The 24,419-nt window shown below is 46.2% G+C and overlaps 1 non-coding gene across 1 annotated transcript; it reads right to left on the reverse strand.

The window, feature by feature from the left end:
- Nucleotides 1-21,375: 21,375 nt before the first annotated feature.
- Nucleotides 21,376-21,447, reverse strand: Trnap-agg. Its single transcript has one exon. It is a non-coding gene; the product is annotated as a tRNA-Pro (tRNA).
- Between the last annotated feature and the right edge of the window lie 2,972 nt (nucleotides 21,448-24,419).

Genomic DNA, 24,419 nt, shown 5'->3' on the forward strand with positions numbered 1-24,419 from the left:
GGACGGGGAGCACGTGCAAACAGATTGTCATCGAGGTAAAAAGGTAATGTGATATTTTACGTTTTTTTTTCTTTTTATCTTGCCAGTAAATGGTAGATAGCTTCGATAACCTGACGTATCTAGCGCAGTATCAGCTTTTGGTTCCCTCATTTATCAGACAGATTAAAGAATATCCGTATCATGTGCAAGTCGTTCAGCAAAATATACGCAATTATATGAAGTTCTCCTCTATAAAGCCGTAATTTACGGGCAGGCGCCTGATAGATTACTCAAAACTTCAGGCCAGTGTTGTAGGCGTAATTAAAAACGAGCGACGAAATACGTTATTCGTAATTGCACATGTAAAAGGAACGCCTTACCGACCTACGTAACCTCAAAATAAAGGGAACGCGTTACCGTTACCGAAAAAAGTAGTCCGCGTTACTTTCGAGTCCCTTTTAATTCTTAAATTAATTGTTTTACTGTTTTGACGTTTCGGGTATGCATAAACGCCATATCTTAAAAAAAGTATTTTAAAGACATGTGGGAGAAGTCCGGAAGTCACTACAAGTAACGCCGTTATGAGTAGAGAGTTACCGTCAATACTACGTCATACATATATCCGAGAGATAAGTTGAAGGCGATCATATGAGCCGGATGGTGACAATGTCGTCCTTTTATTATAATACTCGTCGGAAGCTTGTTGTTTTGCTGCCTTCGATAAAGAAAAGTGGTTTCCCGACGATACGTATCTGGGGTAAAGCTCATGCTTTCTATCATTCGAAACTGTATCCTCCTCTTAGCTCACTCACAAGAAAACATAGCAGTGAAGAAAAATAATACAGGAGTCGGTGGATTCTTAGGGAATGCGTTAGCATGACCCTTAGAAACACCACACACGTCCACCTTTGGGAAACTCTTAACGCTGACCCCTGCACTTTCCTCTTCTGGCTTCCTCTGTGGTTTGCTGTCTCCTCTTGACGGGAGAGATTCCTTGACGATTCCCCCCTAGATTTAGCGGGGAATCGCCAGTAAATCTAGCGAGGAAATTGAATTTCCCCGCTAAACTTAGCGGGCAATTTAGGCAGCGACAAAAGCTTGCGAAAACTTTATAATCGACGTTGCACAGCGTTATCGGTCGATAAGCTGTGACTTTTTTAAGCTTGTCACGTTCGGGCAAACGACGGTGGGAGCACCTTACGTTCATACGCTTGGGTGATTGCACACAGCAAAAAAACTACCCACCACGTTCTTAAACCTTTTCTAAAACTCTCCCCCTCCCCATTCCTCTCCTCCTCCCCCCCCCCCCCCCCCTCCCCCGTCCCGTCTGGCCCCGGCGTTTTTGAGCTCGGCAAGTCTTCGATCGCCCTCTCCACCTCCTGCAGCGTAAGAGGCTGTTCGAGCCTCTCCTGCTCCTCTGCGTCTAATTGAGGTAGGCCTCAAGAAGGCCCGCAAACATAGGATCTCTCCTCCCGTTGGCTTGGCTCTCAAAAAGATTCCTACAATGGTCACCAAAAGCCTTCTGAATATGGTTCGGGCTTGTGCTACGCACACCTTTTACTCGATATCGACACTTTCATTGCGGACTGCGTAGCGTTTTTCCTCCGCTAAGGCTCGTTTTGCCGGTTAGTGTCCCATTACGTATTTTTCTGACCGAACACGAACTATGGCACCCCGGTACCGCTCGCGATGCAGCTCTTCTATTCCAACTCGACGCTTTCTATGTTTTTAAGACCTAGGCTAGGCCTTTCGCACTCCGCCCTCAAAAGCGCTAGCAAATTCCCGCTCATCTCAAGCTCACTGCTGCGCGCCGAAAACGCCAAACTCTCGATAGCGATCATCTTAATTTCCTGCTTGGCGAGTTCCCACGCCTCAAAAATGTCACTCTCCCGTCCTTGAAAAACGTTTCTGAAAGCTTTATCTGCTGTTTCAAGAAAAGAATCATCCTGAAGGAGCTTAATATTCACCTTCCAAAGCCTCCAGTTGAACTTGGGGTTTGGCTGCGCTTTTTCGCCTATGGTTGTTAAAATTGAACAATGATTAGAAAAAGACCCTATTGAAAATTCCATCAAGCTACGTAATTTGGGACACTGACTGCCAGTCAGCAGCGTTGGTGGAACGTGATGGACCATCAGACGTCATCTGATGGTCCATCAGATGACGTCTGACTGCCACTGCCAAGGGAATTTCATCAACAAGGGCAGCATTTATATAAGAGTAAAGCTACACGCACTCATAAATATCGCCAAATGCGTCGATAAAACAAAATGTCCGAGAAAAAAAAAAAAAAAAAAGCAGCACCACCGCGCATCGAACCCGCGACCACATGCGTACAAATCGGGCACCTTAACCGCTATGCTACGCCACCATTAGAGAAACCCGATTTCACTATTGGTTTTATACGAAATGCTTTGGCTGCAAATGCAGTTAAGCCGTCAGCATGTTATGCAAAGCACTCGTACATCACTCGCCGTACTTCAGTTCTGCTCACCTGCCATGTAGAGTACTTTCGCGTCGTAGAACGATCCTTTTGTTCGCGCATCACCGGCCCAGTAGACCTGGTACACCCTGTCGTCTTCAACTACACCGCTAAAGTCCCTTACATCGTCGGAACTCACAACAGGCTGGGTCTTGTCGAGTAGAAATTCTACTAAAACATAAGACATTGTAGAGCCCGGGCAGGATCGACAGGTTGGAGCGAGCGGGCAAACAAAACGAGTCGAGAGCAATCGTTCATAAGAGCTCGGCGAAGCCTCTATGGGCGAAGCGAAGTGTGAAGTGTCGTGTTCGGCGCTTCGGCGGGCTTTTGATCAAGGTTGTCGGTCGGTTGCGTGTCATATCTCTAACGTCAGCGGTTTTATGGGCTCACGTCCCAAAATCGTTTTCTCGTGCATAGATTACTTTTCGTATTCATAGATTTGACGAAATAGTGGTATCCGAACGAACTTTACGTCCTTTGACCGTACGTCTGTCTGCACGTCAAAGCTTTCTGACGTACAGTCAGAGACAATCGATGTACAGTCAAAATCACCACCAAGACATCCTGATGGCATTTCGCGGTGGCCGACTGCCACCAGGAAACCATCAGAAAGCCGACAAGCGGGGTCTGACTGGAGTTTGACTGTCGGTCAGAGTAACTTGTTGGCCAATCAGACATGCTTGACGTACAGTCAGGCACAGTCAGCGGTCCACTAGAAAACATTGACTGCCAAACAGGGTTACATTGATGGATTTTTCCTTCGGGGAAGAATAAAACACGAGGGTGACGCGGTATTTGGCTGACAACGTATTTTTGGGACCAAAAACAAACAAATGAGACCTACTTTGGTGAGTCCGTGCGCGATAGAAAAAATGCAACTGGAATGTTTTTTTTTTTTTCATTTTATGCTGTTTTTTTACGGCACCATACACTCAGCCGTGTCAATCTACCGCATTCCCCTATTCCCTTTACCCTGTACTATGGTCAATAAAGCGCTTACAACAACAACAACGTGGCGATAGAGGCTGAAACATATACTCTGTCTAACCGGGCATGAGATGAAGGTTGAGAGTGGGTGAAGCGCATCCCGCATCTGTCGTTTTTAACGGTACCAGCCTCAATCAGATCGTAATGTTCGAGCAGTTCCGACAGAACTGCCGCACTTTTATAAGCGCGCTGGCGAGACGGTGTTCTGTTTGCTGCTGTGACAACGCAGTTGAGATCACCTAACAAAACAACCGTCCTGTCAAAATTTAAATAAAAACAAAAAACGGCGTAAGCTAGAAGAAAACGAAACGCAGTCTTTAAACGTACTGGGGGCATATATGCAAATTAACCGCCAGTGAACTGCTGAAGAAATAATCACACATAACAAAACTTTAATCTGTGTCAATGGTAACAAACAAAAAAGAAATAGTTAAAAAAAAACTTTATGAAGCACAGATAGCGTGCGTAACACAAACTTTATACTAAAGTAGAAAAGGCTTTAGTGCACTGGCTACCTACTCCTCCTCAACCATCTTGGTTTCCTGCAACGCTGAGAAATCGGGCCTCTCTTTCATTAATAAGCTTTGTGCTTGGTACTGTTTCTTACCAGCCTTAAAGCCTCGAACGTTTAGCGTCGCTATCTTGGTGGCTGTATCGAGCGTACAGATAAAGGGTTGCGACACAGCACTTGCCTTGACAATCATGTGGAAGTTCTTGAACCAGGCGTAGCAGCCTTACAGAGTGTCGAGGCGCCTGTCCGTGTCGTACGTGTCTCTTTTTTGTCCTGTTTGTTCGCGCCTTTTAACCTTTTAATCAATATGAACCAACTAGCCCCAACCAAAGTTTTATCGCGGCCGGTCCTCCGGGCGGCGGTATGGCACAGCCTTGAAACGGCCCCGCTGGTTCTTCTCCATCCCCAGCCAAGGGTTGGAATTGAGGGCCATGCCGGTTGACGGGGGCGTGTCCTCGAGATGGCGCTTGGGGGTCAGTCGCCTCGTCCATAACGATAACGCCTTCCCGGGGGCCCTTCTCAGACTTTGGGGGACAGGCAGTGGGTGGGACCGCGCCGTCCGCGATCGACGTCCCCACAAGTGAAAGGAGACCGGAACCTTGTTCTGGAACACTCGGGACTGGCCCCGGCAGCACTCCACTGTTGGACCCCCGTTAGCCCAATGTTGGCAAAAAAAATGGTTCCAATATTGGTCTGACATTGCCATTTTCAAAAACGACAACCGATCCAATGGTGGTCCAACATTGGTGCCAATGTTGGACCACTGGTTTGCCAACATTCTAGCCCACGTTGGACCAACGTGGTTTGCGTTTTTTTTTTATCCAATATTGGCATAGAGGTTTCACCGTTGGCTGAACCAACATTGGCATCCGGCGCCTTACACACTGGTTCTTCCAACATTGGCTTAAATATTGGCTATTCCAATATTGGCATCCAGTCTAATACACTGGCCAATTTCTGTATCCATTGTCTAGGCCATTATTGGATGCCATTTTTCAGCCAGTCTTCTAACCAGCGTCACAAAAACGGTGCAGAGAACCAAGCAAGTCCCTTGCCCTTTTTCCTCAAGCACTGCTTTCTTTCTGATACAAAAATATAATAAATGGAGCAATTTTCCCATATTTGGACACTTTAGAAATCGTGAAAGCATGCAAATGAATTGCTCAGAAAGTTTGGCAGTTCATAATTAATATAAATCGAATAAAAAGATTTAAAACATTGTGTAATCAGGGGGGCTTAGGCAGACTCGGCGGCAGGGTCGGCGGCAGGCTCGGTAGTGGACAGGGCAGAGGGCTGGGCAAAGGGGTTCCACGCAGGGGCCTGGCCACAGGATTCTGAAAGAGACAGAAGCGGGGGTTTGGATTCAGATGAAGGGGTTCAGAGGCTCTCAGTTCTCTCTTACGCTTGTCAATAATGAACATCAAAATAAAACATAGCTTCATTATTAATCGCCGCCATTTAATTAACTATTCGATTAATCGGTTCAGTTGCTCTTCAAATGTAAAATCTCGGAAAGGCCTACCAACTTTTTTATGTTTACTTTTCCATATTATTAACTTTCTTTTCGAGTGAATTATTTTTGTTACAGTGTATGTAAAAAAACTTAGTACTGCCTTCTAAAATAAATAGATGCGCAGGCAAGACACCGGGGCCGGCTTGCTGGAATCAGTGTCTCAGCTGAGACTGGGTGGAAGAAAGCACTGTAAAGGCTGGGACGCGCGAGCGTCTTAAGTTGAGGTTTGAGTCCCGTTCAGCTCGTACGCTGGCTTTGACAGTGCTTTCTTGTCCCCCGTCTCAGCTGAGACGCGATTTCTAGCAAGACCGCCTAGGCGTTTACTATTGTTTTTTTTTGTCCGACTTGTCCTTACTCAGAGCTCAATCGATCTAGATTAAAATATTTATAGTGATTTAAAAAAATTAATCAAATAGTACGAAGGTTATTTTATAAATTTCTTAGCTCTACTCTTGCAACATCATGGCGTCCCTTAATTTTTCATCTAGCTTTAAGATGTCTTAAGAATTAAAATCTCACCTTTTAAGTTCACACCGATATTTCTACGTTGATTTGAAAAAAAAAAGTTTTTAAGATTTACAGTTTTTGCGGCACGGAAGTATGTAGTTAGAATTGTACCTATATTGGGGGGGGGGGGGGGGGGGGGGGGGGGGGCTCTATATTATTTAAAATTTATAAATTCAACCGCTGGCCTTCCTCTTCAGTTTACCAGTGTCAAACGCACTACTAAATTAACAGTTATAACCCGTTATACATAAGAACATGACCGTTGAACACAATTTGATGCTTGAATCATTCGAGAATTTAAAATAAATCACGCACATAAAAAGCATTTCGTGTAACGACAGTGCTGGCAATTACACTCGCAGAGCGCGGTTAACTAACTGACACTCGACTCGCACCCAACAAGCCGTAGCTTGGCAAATAATGATTACTCAACGCCCTGTGGCATTCGGCTTTGGACATATCGGGAGGACTTTTTACTACAGCACACATCTCCCGCCAAAACGACCACCATATTTTAACAAGAAATATGAAATAAAAATGACTTTGAACAAAAAAATAACCAATCAGAACGTCTCTCACGGAATATTAGAATGAAAAAAAAAAACACTTACAAATTGCGCTGTACAGGGTCTTTCGCGCCGATCGCTGTGGATTACACGTTGAACTCGTCGGAGATTCCTGGCACAGAGTTCGACTCGGTTCAAACTCATCGGATAGTGACAAAACGTACATTGCGTAGCAAGAATACCTATCCCAATGATCAAAAAGACCTCTCCTTGTCACTCACATGGAAGAGAATACGTTCCGTCATGTCTTCGGTCCGTCGAAGCTAGTGGTCACATGCATGCCCACAACGAAGGAAGATCACCGGTGTGTAGGCGCTGCCGAAAGAATATCCATTGTCCTGGCAATCCGCATGTTGAAGGTCGCACTTGGCATTAAGACGAAATGCGCTGCTGGTGATCGAAACTCTAGAACCACCTTTCTTGCCCGTTCCAGTATAAGGCGTGGATGGCGGAGATGCCGAGCCGCTTCGCCCGATAAAAACAGTCCGCTAAGCAATCAAATGCACTCAGACGATTTAGAAACGGACACCATGGTGTCCTAATATCCGCATGATCATCTTGCCGTTCATGTTCCTTGGAGAAAAGAGCTATTTCTGCCACAAAAACAAAAGAAAAACATGCATAAATTGCGAAGCGCATCTGCCCACCTGCAGTTCGCGGATGCGCGTGTTGGAAATTGAGGAGACCGTCCCCACCGAATTCTTTTTAATGAATTCTTTTTATTAGGTCCATATTACAGTTTTCTGGAGAATCAAACGGGCTTAATTGATTTAGTGGTTCAGGAAACAACGTTCCTAACAGCTGCTTCACTAGACTTATTTTGAACATCACTCTAAAAAGACCTGATCAAATCTAACATTAGGGAAATCAAAGGTGTCTGCTACTTCCTTATCAAAAAAACCCGCAACTTTCAGATATTGTGAGAGACATCCAATCGGTTTTTAGGTTCAGTGTAGTTTGTCAAAAATATATTTATTACAAATTTCAAGGAATGGGTTTTGCGGTTTCTGGAAGAACTTCCACCTAGCAATCAATTGCCTCACAAAGATATGACCTAGGCCAAGTCCACCATCTTTGATAGAACGAAATAAATAATATTGTCTCATTGGTTCATAAGAAGACCTGCAAATAAATGTGTCAAATTCCCTATAGAACTTATTGACCGCCGTTCTTGAACAGTCTATGACCCGTAGGAAGTACGTCAGTTTCTACAAGAAAAATACGTTGCAAACGGCAGCTCGACCAAAAATCAAAAGGTATCTCATGTTCCACATACACGCAGCCGAGTTAACACTCATTCTGACGCTATCCAACATGGACTTCGGGTTGTCCATAGCACTTCAAGGTTCACTTAAAAGTTGCAGTTTGCTTTTTGACCATCTAATATTTACAAATCTAGATGACATTCTCCCCCACTCTTCACACCAGGAACCACAACTTTTGTCAGTGTTAATGGCAGCACCAGACGTAGCACACAAGTCTGAAACACATGACATTACGTTTAGTAAGCTAGGTTTATCAGAACACACCAGCACCAGATCGTCTGCGTTTGCGAGGAGTTTCCCCACGCAACCGTGGAGACGAAACCCTCGAACCGTGTTGTCATTTATGATGTTTCTGCAGAGTGGTTCCAAATACAAGTCGAAGAGTAATGGTTAGAGGGGACAACCTGACGTACCGAGCGTTGAACTTGAATGGTCATTCAGAGAGATCCGTTAATAACGAACTTAGTCGCAATATTGTTGTAACAAAGTGCGACGCCTTTCTCAAATGTTTCGCATGTTTCAGAAAAGTAAAATGGCAAGGATGTTCCACCCTGGACAAGGCTTTTGAAAGATCGATTTGCAATATTGCAGCTGTTTCGCAAGTTCTTTCGCATACTATTAATATAGACCGTACAATATATGGGTTTATCTGGACATGTTTCCCTTTTATGGAGCATGTTTGATGGACTCCTAAAACTGAGGATATCACACCTTGCAATACACCTAACTCCAGGGGCGGACGCAGGAATATCCTGAGGGGGGGTCAGGTGTTGGTCAGCGTACCATATGTTTAGGAACCCCCTCCCCCTCTCCTTCGTTTTACGCCCTAAAATTTACACAAGCCGAAATCAAGAGGGGGGTCAGGACATCGGGACCCCCCTCTAAATCCGCCCCTGCCTATCTCACCAGGAGTTGCACGACGCCACCGCTGTCGCGGTGCATTTTGGTACCTGTAGTTCTCCCCAGTTTTCCGGCCTCGTCAATGCGCATTGTACGTCCGGCGCTTGGAAATTTTCGGGTTAGCACGAGACTTTTAGCCGAGTGTTTACTCATGTTTTCAACGAGTGGCTAGCTTCACCTGCTGCATGCCACGTAGCTATAATAACAGTACCAGGGAAAAGGCCTCGGATATTATGTCTTGCCGAAAGAAAGAAGTATGGCAGAAAGGTAAACAAAGCCGGACAGAGCGGCAGGAAAAATAGCGTTTTACGATTTGTTTTGCGATTTGCTTCATAAGTTATATCCACCCTATTGCACGTCAGCTAAAATGTGTAAGGTTAGAGGGCACGAGGCATAGGGCGCGCCGAAGTGTTCCGCACGCTGGAATCTCACTCAACATTTGCTCCGTAGCGGTCCATCCGTTCGTCTATCTCGAATAAGACCTCGGCACTGCTTTGCTAAGGTTGTTTTCAATACACTTTTTGCTCGATGTATAGGACCGAAGCACTCAAGTTTCGCCGCTGACTACAGCGCCATTCCAGCCCCTGGCGGGACGCCCCGATCCGAGTGGCTCGTTGTTTTTCGCCTCGCTTCTCCTTCGTAGGCGGTAGGGTACGCTAGTCAATAATAATAATTCCGATAAAGAAGATACAAAAGCCCGGCTAGCAAAAATATTTCGTTGTTGATTGCAGTAACAGCCTCCTATATTGTTGTAGTCAGTCCTTAAAATGCTACCGCTTCCCAGAAAAGATGTACGAGACTCGAACGGCGCCAAGCCTGAACCACGGCAGTGCTGCAACAAAAGTAAGTTTCTCGTTCGTTGGAAGATCAGTTTTGCTAAATACGCGGGAAAAACGAAATGAAATTGGTGCGAGAACAAAAACAGCATGACTATTGAACGCGGGAAAGTCCGTTGGCAGTGCCTGCGTGACGGAATGTTTGATTTACTTGCGCGTTTGTCCCTTCCCTCGAGGTGTTTGACGGGGCCTCGATTGCGACGTTGGATCCCTTTGGCACGAATATTTCAACTAGAATCACCGGCAGGATGAGAACGGCAGGGAGGAGCTTCAGTTCCTCCAGCACTAGCTTCCATCCTTCGATAGGGCTTCTATCTCGCGAGCCTCGAGCGTGCACGTACAGTCAAGTCGCAGCGAAGGGCAACGAAGACGTGCTGGAGGTCGGCCGTTCACAAGAGACGCCCTGCCGTTCTAACTTTGTCAGCAGACTTCTAGCTAGGGGAGGGACTTTTGGGGGTTGCGAGTGCAGCTTTGTCCTGCCGTGTGTGTTTCTTAATCGCTGTTCCCGTTTTTTTTGGCTGTTTATAGCCATCATGTATGACCCTATAATATACACATGCATCCCCCCTCCCAAGAAACACACACAAGGAATGCTCATCCAAACCGCCCCAACCAGCCACCCCCCCCCTCCCCCCCCCCCCCCAGTTAAAATATAAAATAGCCTGATTATGTTTTTATTTGTTAGGGACAATAATAGTTTTTATTATTTCGTGTTGATTTTGCGCTGATCACACCAGAAATATTATATTATTGATATATTTTTCAGGGGGCGGTTCAGTTTTGATTCCGCCAACGTCACCGAGTATCTGTAGCGTGCACTTCGTGAACACCTGAAAGGACGACGCTGAGGCTCACCCTGCAACAAGTTACTGCATGAGATGCCAGCTGAGGTGTTGAATAAAGACTAATTGCAGGGAACCTACCGACCCTGTAACTGCTTGTGAAAGATTCTTAGTTAATTTAAATTAATTTTCACTCCCTTGCTCGAAGATACAGGTGACCTTTCCTCGTCTTTTTTGCATTCTCTATATGTGCCTTGTTCTTAGCCAGTTAAAAGTATCGTTAGTTGATTGACAACTCTGTAGTCTCTTCTGTCTTCGAGTTACATGTTTTGGTTTAGTCTGTACCTCAAGATTCAGTATAGCTTGGCTAAAGACAGATAAGCTTAGGTGATGACTGCTTTCTTACGAACCGGGAGAGATCTTTCGTGACATTTAGAATATCATGAACAGCTGATCTGCCGTGAAAGATCCCTGAAATAGTCGGGGTTCTCGGCCCTACAATTTCTTTGACAGTCCTTGCTTCTCGAGATGTGTACATCATCTGAAAGTGTCCTGCCGGTCATACTTGGAGTCTGCGGCAATGTCACCGTATCAAGAGGATGGGAAGAATTTATATATTGTTACAAGTTTGTGTGTTTACCTGCTCATGGTTGTGATAAAACTCAATAAAAATCTTTTTCACTGTCAACAAAACATTTCTGAAAGCGTTGCATTACGCTGCTGTACCATATTTTCCAGACTGTAGTCCGCAGGGGCAGATTTGGGGTAAAAAATAAAAGGTTCTGCTTAGATTGTACACACGGGGTGCATAGTCCGCACCTGGTGCTTAGTCGTCACGAATATCTCCTCATAGACGGCACACCTTGAGAAATGTCTGCTTTCTTAGCTCACAAAAAAGCCTATAAAATACATAGATTAACATGGTCTTTCATTCACAAAATCCGTCTCGTCATAATCAACGACATTGAAAAACAAAAATCTCGCATCGTCCGCACAGCCTCAAATTTTTACTTTTAAAAGTATAGCCCGGAAAATACGGCACATTCCTGGAAATGCTTGAAAACATGCAACGAAACAAACTTTATTCAATGAAGCAGCAATTAAACACTGACAGGCATGAATTATTTTCCCAGAAAATAAAAATCGTTCTAATAATGGCAACCGATCATGTGTCATTGCTGTTTTCTTTGCTACACAACATTTTCCTCCTAAAATGTCCCACACAGGAAAGTATGAATCAAGCCCCCATTCAATATTTGAAAATCTTCCATGTGGATCGGACACCTTGAACCTGAAAGAAAAATAAGGACGACGAAAATAATCCCTGGAAAAGGGGAACAAGAGGGACAAAGGACAAACATAAATCTCCAAACACAGCTAGGTGACTGGTGAGCGACCGAAAAAATCCGCCTGGTCCGGGTATCGAACCCGGGACCTCTCCATTACAGGTGGAGTGCTCTACCAACTCAACTAACCAGGGTTTTTTTTTTTTTTTTTTTTCTTTATTGCCTGGTTTAAACAGAACATGAAACACCAACACATACACTCAGAGCATTGCTAAAATCGCCGGCCACTCCTTGGCTGGCGCGGGTGGATTAAAAAGGTTTTAAAGCAACCAGCTCGTCCAAAACAGGGAGCCATTCAGGCTGCTCCCTCTGCGCTTTGTACATCGCCCTTATATGCACAACACTCTCCACGAAGTACTCTCGGACTGGACGCGCATCCACGTCCGCTTGACGCACAGCCATCCGCGTTCGCCAAATACTATGGAGGCTCAAAACCATGAACATATCATAGGGCACGCTGCCGCTCTTGTCGACCGGAAGGAAACGAATGCCGCGGGGTGAAACAGGAAGATCCTTTTTTAAAGTGCGCTGAAGGATGTTCCAATGGAATATGGCATCCCAGCAGTCGAGGAATATATGTTCTACGGTTTCAGGTTTACGGCATAACAGGCAATTGGTCGTCCAGGGAACAAAAAGACCCCTTTCCTGAAGCCAGGTTTTAACGGGTAGCGTGCCGCTATGTAGCTGGAAAAAAAAACTCTTTGCGGACGGTCGAATCGGCATTCTTTTGACCCTTTTCAGCACATCGCTACCAATGTCCGCACAGTACAATGAACGGTACAGAGGAACAGGCAAAACCGTGTCCACCAGGTCTTTGTACAAACGCTTTCGCGGCACCAAACTCAAATATTCTAATGAAAAGCGCACCTTCAGAAATCTAAAAGCCAAAACTACTTCACGCAGAAAACCTTGGATCCTCCCGCATTTCACATTGTCAGAAGACACAACAAATTCAGGCAATGCACTACTCAACCTTACTTGCACAACATTGCGTAGAAATGGATTTCTCAGGTCACGCAAAAAAATAAATCTAGATACCACCTGCCGTAAAAACAAATGAACCAGGCCGAGACCGCCACTTTTAACTGAACGAAACAGGTTTGTACGACTGGTGCGTTCCCACACCGAACCCCAAACAAAGACCGGAAACACCCTATGGATTTTCTGAACACCGGCTCTCGACATGCACAACACCTGCAGCACATACCATATTTTAGCCACAATAAACAAGTTACAGACCGTTGCGCGAGCAAACATCGAAAAACCGTGTCCCCCCCACTTAAGTGTCTTCGTTCGAGCCTGTTCCGCTTCGTCTCTCCAATACTGTCTTGTGTCTTGGTAATGCTCGAGTGGCACCCCGAGATACTTAACAGGTGCACGAACCCACTGAACATTCTCAAAGACTGCTGGCTTGCTTTCCCAGCTACCGTGCCAAAATCCCAGGCACTTGCTCCAGTTAATGGTGCTTCCCGACAGCTTACAAAAACAAGCAGCTTCTTTGACAACCTCACGTATACTATCGGTGTCATCACAAAAAACGGCGATGTCATCCGCGTAAGAGAGAACCTTGACCTCACACGAGGTCAAGCGAAAGCCGCGTATTTTCTCGTTCTGAATAAGCTTTAAACAAAACGGTTCTAGATACATTGCGAACAACAAGGGTGACAACGGACACCCTTGCCTGACCGAGGACCGGACTTTAAAACTTTCGGTTACATTTTTGTTAACAATGACACTAGTAGAACACTCCGCGTAAGCCATTTTAACACCTTCTAAAAGCACTGAACCAACATTGGCATGTTCTAAGATGCAAAAAAGAACCTCATGCGAGACACGGTCAAAAGCCTTTTCTAAGTCCAGCTGTAGCATAGCAACGCGGCCTTCATGTGCGTCGCAACATTCTAGAATGCTTCTGGCCACGTGAATGTTGGTGGCTATCGTTCTTCCCTTGATGCCACATGTTTGATGGGGGCCTACAATTATTGTTATTACAGCTTGCAGTCTCCTGGCCAAAACTTTCATAACAATTTTATAATCAACGTTAGTCAGGCTAATCGGTCGATAAGCCCCTACCGATAATAGTTTTGAAGGTTCATCAGTTTTGGGTATCAGGACAATATGCGACCGTCGAAAAGACGGGGGCATTTGCTTTACCGCGTAAGCTTCCGTGACTACACGGTGCAGAGCCTCGGCCACCTCAACTTTAAACGCCTTGTAGAAGGCCGCGCCTAGGCCATCAGGCCCAGGGGACTTTCCTGGGCTTAGCTCATCGATAGCTCTTTCTATCTCACGGGTGGAAATCGGTGCCTCGAGACTAGTTTTCACTTCGTCATCCAACGTGGGCATCAGCGGAAGAAACACGCTTTGGAACCCTTCCTTGATATGTCTTCTCTTCCCCAGGAGATCACGATAATGCTCAACAAAGGCACGTTTTATTATTTTCTTGTCATCGGTCACTGTATTTTTGTACTCTATTTCCTTTATCTCATTTTGTCGGGCGTATCTTTTTTCATCAGCAAGGGAGCGCCTGGTTGGTATTTCGCCCGCCCACAATCTTTCGGTGCGAGCTCTTATGACCGCGCCACGGTAACGTTCTGCGTCGATAAGCTCAAGTTGGCTTTTGACTTGTCTGATTTCCTTAGTCATCTTTCCTGGTTGCGTGCTTTCGACGCTTAGCAGGAAATCTAATTGGCACTGGAGTTCCCTTTCATTTTGTGTTTCGCGATGTCGCAGAAAAGTTGCTCGCTCAATCGCGCTAATTTTAATTTTCTCTTTAAATTCCTCCCACGTAGCATGAAAGCTGCTAGCTTCAGCTGTAAGCATTTTTTTTAACTTTCATTAACACCCCTTACAAACGTTTCGTCTTGCAGGAGCTTGACATTAAATTTCCACAGGTCCCAGTTAAAGCGCGACTTCGTGACTTTCGCACCCAATGTGACCATGACCATGCAGTGGTCGCTAAAAGAAATGTTTTTAACTTCGTAATTTTCAATCAACGGAACAAGACCCGCCGATAAGTATACTCTGTCCAGCCTCGCGTGGCTTTCACCTTGAAAGTGCGTGAACTGAGGGAAATTAACGTTAGATAAAACATTCGCGGCGTCTTCCAGATTGAACTCTTGTACAACCGTGTTCAAAAAAAGCGCACTCTGATCGCGAACCGGCGAGTTTTGCACCCTGTCCTGTGGGGCACAAACACAATTAAAATCACCCATTAAAATTACGAACCTTTCACAGTTAACGTAACGGGCAACGCGCTCAAAATACATGCGGCGATCATTTTCTTGGTTAGGAGCGTACACGCATACTATCCGCCATTGGAACCCGGAAAAAGTAAAATCACAAACAATTAACCGACCAGTTTCGCAGACAATTAGTTTCTTCTACTATACCGAAAGAATTCCTAAGAAATAAAGCACAGCCTCCCGAAGTGCCAACGGAGTGGCACACGCATACATTGTAACGCGACCTGAAAGGTTGCACCATGCGACCCGTTTGCTCTTCGCTTTCAACCTTCGTTTCTTGGACAGCGAGGATGTCTAGATCGTTCTCTAGGCACAGGCGGCTTAGCTGATATTGCCGCCTCCTCGCTGCCAGGCCTCTAACGTTTAGCGTGGCCACGCGAAGGGCTGTATTTAAGTCGTACTGCCATCTAGGAGCTAGGGCACACTCATCGCACGGTGCGTACCTTCGGTTTGCCGAGCCCTCGCGACTACGAAGACGGTGTTGCTGGCGGTCTCCGGTCCGGCGGGATGTTGGGCTTCGGCTTGAAGCTCGATCGACGTACCGGGGCCGTCTTTAAAGGCGGCTCGTCCGAGATGACCGCGCTGGAAGCACTTCCCCCGTCGTCGTTCGGTTCACGTGCCCTCTTGGCGACAGCACCGCTGGCGCTTGCTTCCCCGACGTCCATGGTCTCGGGCCCTTTGCTGGTTGCCGCCACGGGAGTTGAGGCCGTGTCTCGGTTAGCGCCTTCGTCAACGGGTTCGTTTGCCGGAGCATTTGGCGACGACGGCTCGCTGCAGCGTTGTGGCCCGGCGCCTTTCGCAGAGGCTTCGGAAGGAGGGGGCGTTGCATCGGCAAGCAGCTCGTTACCTCCCCCCTCTGCGGCTGCCTCAGCATCGACCTCGTCCATGATGTGATCAGCCGCCGGGTCGCTTCCCACGGGCCCTGCTACGCTCGCGTAGGACCGGACACACTGGCTCTCGTCGTGGCCGAAGCGTCTACAGAGCGTACAGCGCGGCACCCGGCACTCTCGTCGAATATGATCCGTGCTCCGGCACCGAAGGCAGAGAGGCGCCCGGCCAGGAACCACGACGAGCGCCAGGTCCCCCGCGACGCGTAGCTGGTGGGGGAGGTCCTCCACCGTGACGCCTACCTTGAGCCTGAGGGAGACCGAGCGCGTCGTCGACTCCATATCAGCACAGCCAGGCACACGCCACTTGTCCCGGGTGACCTCCGTCACCTTTCCGTACGGGGCCAGGGCTGCCCGCACTTCGTCATCCTTGACGTTGTGCAGCACCCAGTGAAGTTTCAGCCGTGTGTCCTGATTGGTAGGGTCGACGACGACGCATCGGCTTTCCTTGACGGTGAAGTCAGCGGCGTTCAGCATCCTCTTCTTCCCCTCGGCGCTCTTAAAGGTGACGGCCCACACGTGGTTCATTTGGTACGCCCCCAGGGCCGTCACCTCGGGGAGCAGTGCCAAACGAGCCAGGGCGTCTCGGAAGTGTTCCATGCGGTAGGGCCTGGCTTTTACGTCGCCATGAAGAAAAACTGTATTCAGAACGGCAGAACCTGTCGGCAGAGTCGGCAAAATTACTTGATAATCGTTCGACACAGTCATCCTGTCACCGCGGCCCGCGTGGGCCGCTGATACCGCTCCTGCGGAGCTCAACATTCCGCGTCCGCACGGTTCGGCTGCCGGAAGTGGAATCCAACTAACCAGGGGTTAGACGTCAGTACCGGGACCTCTCCATTACACGTGAAGTGTAGAGCACTCCACCTGTAATGGAGAGGTCCCGGGTTCGATACCCGGACCAGGCGGATTTTTTCGGTCGCTCACCAGTCACTTAGCTGTGTTTGGAGATTTATGTTTGTCCTTTGTCCCTCTTGTTCCCCTTCTCCAGGGATTATTTTCGTCATTCTTGTCCAGATCGCTTGCACCTTTGCATTTAATTGCATTATAATGAGAAATAAGGTTTTTATAAATCCATCCAACTGAACATTGTCATGAAAATTTGACTAAAATTATGTGCATTCATTTGCATAGGAGACATTTATGCAGGAGATCTAGTCTAGGCTAGCCTCTTTTCGTTTTCAACTGTTTTGCCCCTCTTTCTGACAGAATCTAGCGGAACATTATTGTTCAAACTCGCAGAAAAAGTACCATTAATCAGCAGGAGCAGGTCCCAGTAACTGCAACCTACTGCCTCAGTGAAGTGGAACAAAAATACCTGGTAATAAATCTAGGAGGCCTTTGTTCAGGTCGTGCCCTGGCGTTTTAGTTCCCTACTGCTGAGGCAGGCTGATGCAGGAAGCGTGTTCAGCAATACTAATAAAATTAAGATCGTCGGCACAATGCTCGCACCGGTCCGCGACTCCAGCCCAGCGAGGACATGTAGTCTCAACTGTACGCGGGGGACTTATCTCTTCCCGGAATTATCACCCTATGCCCGCACGAACCCCAACACGTTAATATTTCTTTGACGTGGACGAACCCGAGAAGCTATCTCACTCGTAGCCTCTAGTGCGAAAACGTTGCCTGCCGGTGGTTCAGCGACCAAAAAATAGTATCCCCACGTCGTCTAACAGGACTCACGAGAACAGTGGTTCATTGCGAATAGTAATCTTTCTTTTCAAATGAGAAGGCACAACACTATTACAGCGCAAAATGTAAACAAGTGGCGCTCACCTGTAAAGTTATCTCGTCGACGCCGGACGGCCGTACTTGCGAGGCGGACCCGACTCGTTGGCGAGGAAATGGACCGCTTTCTCGGCGGAAGATGCGTGTTATTAGGGAGTTTTAGTAGACCGTGTTTCCCCCTCCGCTAGCCCTCCGCTACGAAGAAACCGCCACTGCGCCTGCGCGCCGATAGCCTTGGCTGTAGAGTTCCGGGCAGCGGAAGGGCTTAGCGGAGCGGGAAACACGGTCTACTAAAACTCGCTATTGAAGCTTCTGTATCGTTTCTTGACTTACAATGAGAAATAATTCTCGCACGCTTTCTATCCTTCTCTAAATCTTCACCGTACGCTTAAAACACCTGCGACGACGCCAATGCAACGCTACGAACGCGACCGACGTGACACGACCATGTGTTGTACTGCGGTGGCGCTACCATCGCAATTATGAAGCGCCCTCTGGTTGGGCGAATTGATTCTATTTTGCTGGTTATAACTGTTATTGCGACAACATATTTCAAGTACAACTCTTCTTCAAAAGATCAGGACAGTCACTAAAAAAAGAGCAGCGATTCCCGATATGCATCACTTGAAAGAAAAAAAAATTTTCTTCCAAGGCAGTTTTAATTTTTTTTATACTAACGAGAAGACACCATTTAATGCAATTTAGATGTGGAACACGTACCACCAAAAATGTAACAGACCAAATTTATTCATTTTGTGGTGGTTTATTAGGCTGGCGTTACTGATCCATTCTGCATTACCATCAATCGAGACCGCAGAGAAAAGCTTTGCCTCGTCGGGCGACTGTTAGCGTTAGGAACTTGCGCAAACAAAATAAATCTGAACGGAAACAATAAACGAAAAATTATCTACACCACAAGCTTTCAGGTTTCTGGCATGTTTGCTTCTTCTTGACAGATGCCAATTAATTGCTACGGCGCGTCAGGCATGGCCTTTCTGTAGATCAGTTCTTTGTGTGCAGGCTTCTCCCGCAGTTAATCTGCACCCTGTCGCACAGGCTGTCAGCCAGAATGAAACAACTTTTAGAAAACTATCGCTCACCGAGAAAGTATATTTAGCTTTTCTTACTTCATTATTTGTTAAACATTATGCACAAGACTGACCATTACCAAGCTCAGTTTTTCACCAACACATTTGATGCTGTTCCGCGGTGCTACACCGAGCCGATGAACCCTCGAATATTTTCTTGTTTTTTGCTATTGCACTAGATGTTCACTTGTTTCCAAGTTAATTGAGATGTCCGAGCAGCCGGAATGGTCGAGTTGTGGCGTCGTTGTTTTTGTAGCGTGAGGTACACTTGCCGAGGTTGAGCAGTTTCGCGTGGCTCGCATAATGAGCCGTGCTCCGGACTGCGCAAGCGCGAGGAGCAGTGACGTCACACGGCGCACAGCTGTCGTGCCGGAGCCACCGCCGCCGCGGGCTCCGCTGCCACCGCGCGCGTCTCGCCGGTCTGCGCATTCCAGAGGAGTGACGTCATAGCCGCAGCAGACGCACTGGCGCCGCTGCGTGCCCAGCTGTGTGCCTCCGTTGCGCAGTAGCCAAGTCTGACGCTGCACCGGAGCTGCTTGATAGCGCCTCTCATTTTGTGCGCATAAGCTCACGCTACGCATATACTGGCATGGCCGAGCTAAGCCACCGCAATTTTTTTTTTCCGCGACCGCCGTGGGACCACCGCGTGAACCACAGTGGGCTCACGCGTTCACGAAGACGAAGAAGCAGACGACAAAGCGATTTTAAAGCGATAAGACGACTGAAACTGCTTTTCTGCGCTTGCTGACAAACTAAGGCATCACAAACAACACAATCTTATGAAGTAGAGACATGCAGGAGATTCAAGTTGATACCGGGGCGTCTCAAACGATAATCTACGATGATGTACGCGCATCCCATGTAGCCGGGAAGCCGGAAAGGGAGGACTACGGGTAGCATGGCGGCGGCGCCACTTTCGGCATGCGCACTCCAGCTCAGTTCGCTTGGTGACATCGGTCTATTGAGCAGCGAGCGGGCGGCCGAATATTTTATAGTCACCATTTAGAAGGCTAATTGGCCAGTAGCCACCAATCTGCCGTAGCATGTCTGGATCTTTCGACTTCGGAGTAAGTATCGTGTGTTCTTTTCGGAACAATGGCGGTAAGACACCTTTGTCATATACACGCAGAAGTACTGGCGCAACTTTTTGTCCCACTTTTTAAAGAAACTTGCAGGCAGGTCATTCAGACCGGGATTCTTTCGACTTTTTATATCAAAGATGTTAGTTTCGATTCCTTCAACCGTCAGGGCCCCGTTTAGGCTCAAGGTCACATCACTATGCAGGGTGGGCACTGCAGACATTATTTCATCTTGCCTTGTGTGTGTAAGACTGGACCTTTGTGAAGAAAGGTATTCGTAGTGAGAAACAAAAGCGCCTTGGATATCCCTTTCATCAGCCAGGAGCGTCCTATTTCGTTAAAGCAGGATAACTAATTTCTTTTTGGAGCACTCCCTTTCCGCGTGTAAATATTTCTACGGCAGTTGCTCTGCTTCAATTACTTGCAGAGTTGGTGTTCTTGCAGCAGCAACTTCATTACGTCTCGTGACATAATGTTTAAGTTGCTTTTATGTTTTTAATTTTTTTTTTTTTTGTATTGCCCAGGATATGGGCGCTCAAGACAAATAGGTATATCATGTCTCTATTCAGGCGTCTTTCTTCTGCTTTCTCGGGAAATAATGTGACTGAGGAAATTTTGATGGCAATTTTTCTCATTTCAAGTTCAAATGACTCCCATTTTTGCCACCACTCATCTTCTGTCAGTGTTAGTTCATCTATCATTTTTTTACCCTCTCTTTAAAGTCATCGTTTTCAAGCAACGTTTGATTTATCTTCCAGAGTGACCATGACTGTGACTTATGCTTTACTTGTTTTTTTAAGCCTACGTTTCCCATAACCGTGCAGTGATAAGAGAAGAAAATTGGAACCACTTTGTGGTTGCTTAGCGTATTGCTTACTGATCCTGAAATATAAATTCAATATAAGTGTGCTTGGGATGACCCTTGGAAGTGCATGTATTTAGGTGAGCTATCTATTGTCGATGAACCAAACAAGTCACAATCACGAATTTTAGCTTTGAGGATATTTGTACTGTGGTCCTCAATTTTCCTAGTTGGTGTTCGGTCTCCGACAAACACCGACGTAGTAGAATTACGTTATACCTAATGTCAGCATGAATTCGCACTTGATTCAATAAGCTTTCTCTTTGCGTCACATAATTGTAGGCATCAGGCTAGATCGTTAGTTCAAGGCGCAGATCAACTAGATCCTGTCATTACTAACAGCACCTCCATCACATCATTTCTATCTCGGTTGGATGTTTTATTGCACGGTGATGTGTAATTATGAATGACTTTAATTGCATTTTTTTCACGTTTGATTGAACAGTGGTTGTTTAATTTGGCTTTGGAAATGTATGTTAACCCTCGTGTATTAATCTTAAAGGTATTTCTACTATTCTTTATATCCCAGTGTTTATTTTACAAAGTACTTGCATTTTTTGTTGATGTGATGAAATGTGAACGAGTGTGTACTTACTTTTGCGTGCTCTTTCCTGCGAAAATCCCTAAGGGATTGGCAGTATTTTCAAATAAATAAATGAATAAATAAATAAATAAATAAATAAATAAGATAATCTATTTCCGATGTTTCAGCTGCTCATTCCACTTGGTGTATCAAGACAGCTGCAACCCCCCTCCCCCCCCCCTTTCTTTTTTCCGCAAAAAGAAAATATTAAAAAGTAAAACACATACATATCGGGCTCGTCCGGGATTTGAACCCGGGACCTCTCGCACCCTAAGCGAGAATCATACCCCTAGACCAACGAGCCGGACGTGGAGGTTTATTTATACCTTTAATGCATGGAAAAACACAATCAAAACAAATCAATACACAATCATTTCACAATAATACTTCATGTCGACTCGATTGGCTCGCAATGCCCAGTTCTCACTCCTTGTTGCACGACACATTCAGGCTACTTACTTGTACGTATGTACGGTATGCGAGTCGCGAAGTACAAAACTACACAGACGGACAAACATATAAGACAAACTTCGCGCTTCAAATTAGAGTATTAAAATGGCCGCAAATTCATCACACCACTCACTCGAAAACGTAGTAGTAGATTGTAGTAGTAGATTGGGGGTTTTGTGGCGCAAAAGCAGCTAAGGCTATGATGCGCCAAGAAATGATACTATTGCAGAAGAGGATTTTGGAGAAGAAAGAGCTTTGGTAGCTTATAATTTGCAAAATGTATAAAATAAGAGTAGGACCATACATTATAAATAACGCTACAATTTGTGTAAAAGATCAATGCTTTCTAAAAACTTAAAAACCTGGGTAGGTGGGAGTAGTGGCTCATTTCCACGTAACACACATAGGTGTAAAGGAACATGTTCTTTGTACAGTTGGAAAAAATAGTGGAGGCGTTTTTCTTCATATGCAGGACATTCTAGAAGGATATGTGAGACACTCAGCGGTTCCTGGCAATGTTCACATTCAGGAGGGTCCTCCTAGGGTGCCTACATGTCTGTCTGTCTCAGGGTGAAGACATCCATTGTTGCCCTGGATGTGTCAGCGCGTGACGCTCTCGAGCGCTGGGTGCGTGACTTGGGCGGTAAGATGGCGCCTATGCGTTAGCCAAAGCTACGCCCTCGAGCTGACTGACACCGGATTGCGCGCACTTCAAAATGCATAAAAAAACGACTGGGCGGAAAAATGGCTGAGATGTCACCACTCAAGCAAAAGCGCGCGTGTGTATGAAGGCACCCTAGGTCCTCCCCACGTAAGAGGTGTCCGTGCGTGAGCCGCGTATGTCCTATGCGTAGTCGACAAAAGACTACCTCATAAAACCTGTCTCTGTGCCTAGCACTCTGCCACTCACTAAGAAAAGGCTTAATTATGTGCAGTTTGTTTGAGACCTGTAGGCTCCATTCTGCTTGCCACTGGGCTTTAACATGGTATTTAATTAGGGCACAGTCATCTCTGTATGGAATGCTACTAATGTCTACAGCACGGGAGCCAGAAGTGCCCGCAGCACGATCTACCTCCTCGTTCCCTGGGATTCCGACATGGCTCGGGACCCAGCAGAATAGTACATTAGATCCTTTCCTGGTTGCTGCTACTATTTTGTTTTGTAATAAAACAACGAGGGCATTCTTTGGGGTTTCAAGCGATGTCAGAGACCGTAAAGCACTCAGCGAATCTGTATATACAACTGACCGAGAGTTACTTGTTTGGATGATATGATCTACTGCAAGCAGAAGGCCATGCAGTTCAGCAGTGAAAACAGTAGCGGACGAATTAAGCCTACGAACACTTACTGAAGGGCCAATCATGGCACAGCCAACAAATGATTAAGTTTTTGTGCCGTCTGTGTAGTAGTGGGAATGAGAATCGTGTTCCTTGTGAAGTTCGAAAAATTCTTGTCGCATGACCTCAGTTGGGGTATCCTTCTTATTGAGCTTTGTTAATGAAAAATCACAACGCACGCAGTTAAAATCCCACGGTGCCACTGTCCTTGCAACTGTATCAACTGGGAGCTTACTCTCTATCCCAATAGACTCTGCCAAATTCCTGTTTCTCATCGCGAATGGAGGGATAATGCTAGGCTTGTTTTCGAATGTCTTCTGGTATTTAGTGCTCTCCACAACCTCCCGGGCTGGATGCTGAGCGATGAACGTATCCTTAACGAATACATAAACCCTAGGGAGAAACGCCGTCTGTCAAGGGACATCTCATTTCCCTCAGCATAGAGACTGGTTACAGGTGACGTTCTGAAGGCTCCAAGTGCTAAACGATGCCCCTGATGTTGGATGGGGTCCAGTGCCTTAAGAGCCGATTGCCTAGCAGATCCGTATACAAAGCTACCGTAGTCCAGACCTGAGCGAATCACAGAGCGATAAATTTGTAAAAGACATAGACGATCAGAGCCCCATGTCTTGTGGGACAGAACTTTAAGGAGGTTCAGTGATTTCTGACATTTTATCTTCAGATTCTTTATGTGAGATATGAAGGACAGTTGACGGTCGAAAATAAGGCCCAGCAACTTATGCTCTTTCTTTACTGGGATGGGAGTCTGGTGCATTCGTAAAGTAGGCTCTACGGAGATTCCCCTTCTCCGAGAGTAGCAGACACACAGTCTTATCAGGAGAAAACCTAAAACCGTTTTCATCTGCCCACTTCAAGAGGTTGTTGATTGCAACTTGGAGTCTACGTTCACAAATGGAAAGATTGCATGATGAAACGGATATCTGAAGATCGTCTACATAAAGAGAATATTGCACACATGGAGGTATAGACCGAGCTATTGAGTTCATCTTGACTATAAAGAGAGTAACACTCAAGACACCGCCTTGCGGAACTCCAGTTTTCTGAACAAATTCTCTGGAGAGAGTATAGTGCTTAACTTCGCAAAAAAGGTTCGCTCAGATAAATAGCTCTTTATGATAGCAAGCAACCTGCCACATACCCCTACTTCATACAAGTCACGAAGGATTCCATAGCGCCATGCTGTGTCGTATGCCTTCTCAAAGTCGAAAAACACTGATACGCAGAGTTGTTTATTAACAAAAGCCTCACGAATTGTGGTTTCGAAACGCACCAAGTGGTCAACAGTGGAATGGCAGGAACGGAACCCACACTGATTTTTATCTAAAATGTTTTGTTTTTCTAAGAAGTACATGAGCCTTTTATTAATGATGTGTTCAAATGTCTTGCTTAGGCAACTGGTGAGGGCAATTGGGCGGTAGCTAGATGCGGAAGAAGCGTCCTAGGACGCTTCTTCCGCATCTGGCAAGA

Source organism: Ixodes scapularis, unplaced genomic scaffold (assembly GCF_016920785.2).
Source record: "Ixodes scapularis isolate PalLabHiFi unplaced genomic scaffold, ASM1692078v2 PGA_scaffold8__174_contigs__length_109621045, whole genome shotgun sequence".
Classification (NCBI taxonomy): Eukaryota; Metazoa; Arthropoda; class Arachnida; order Ixodida; family Ixodidae; genus Ixodes; species Ixodes scapularis.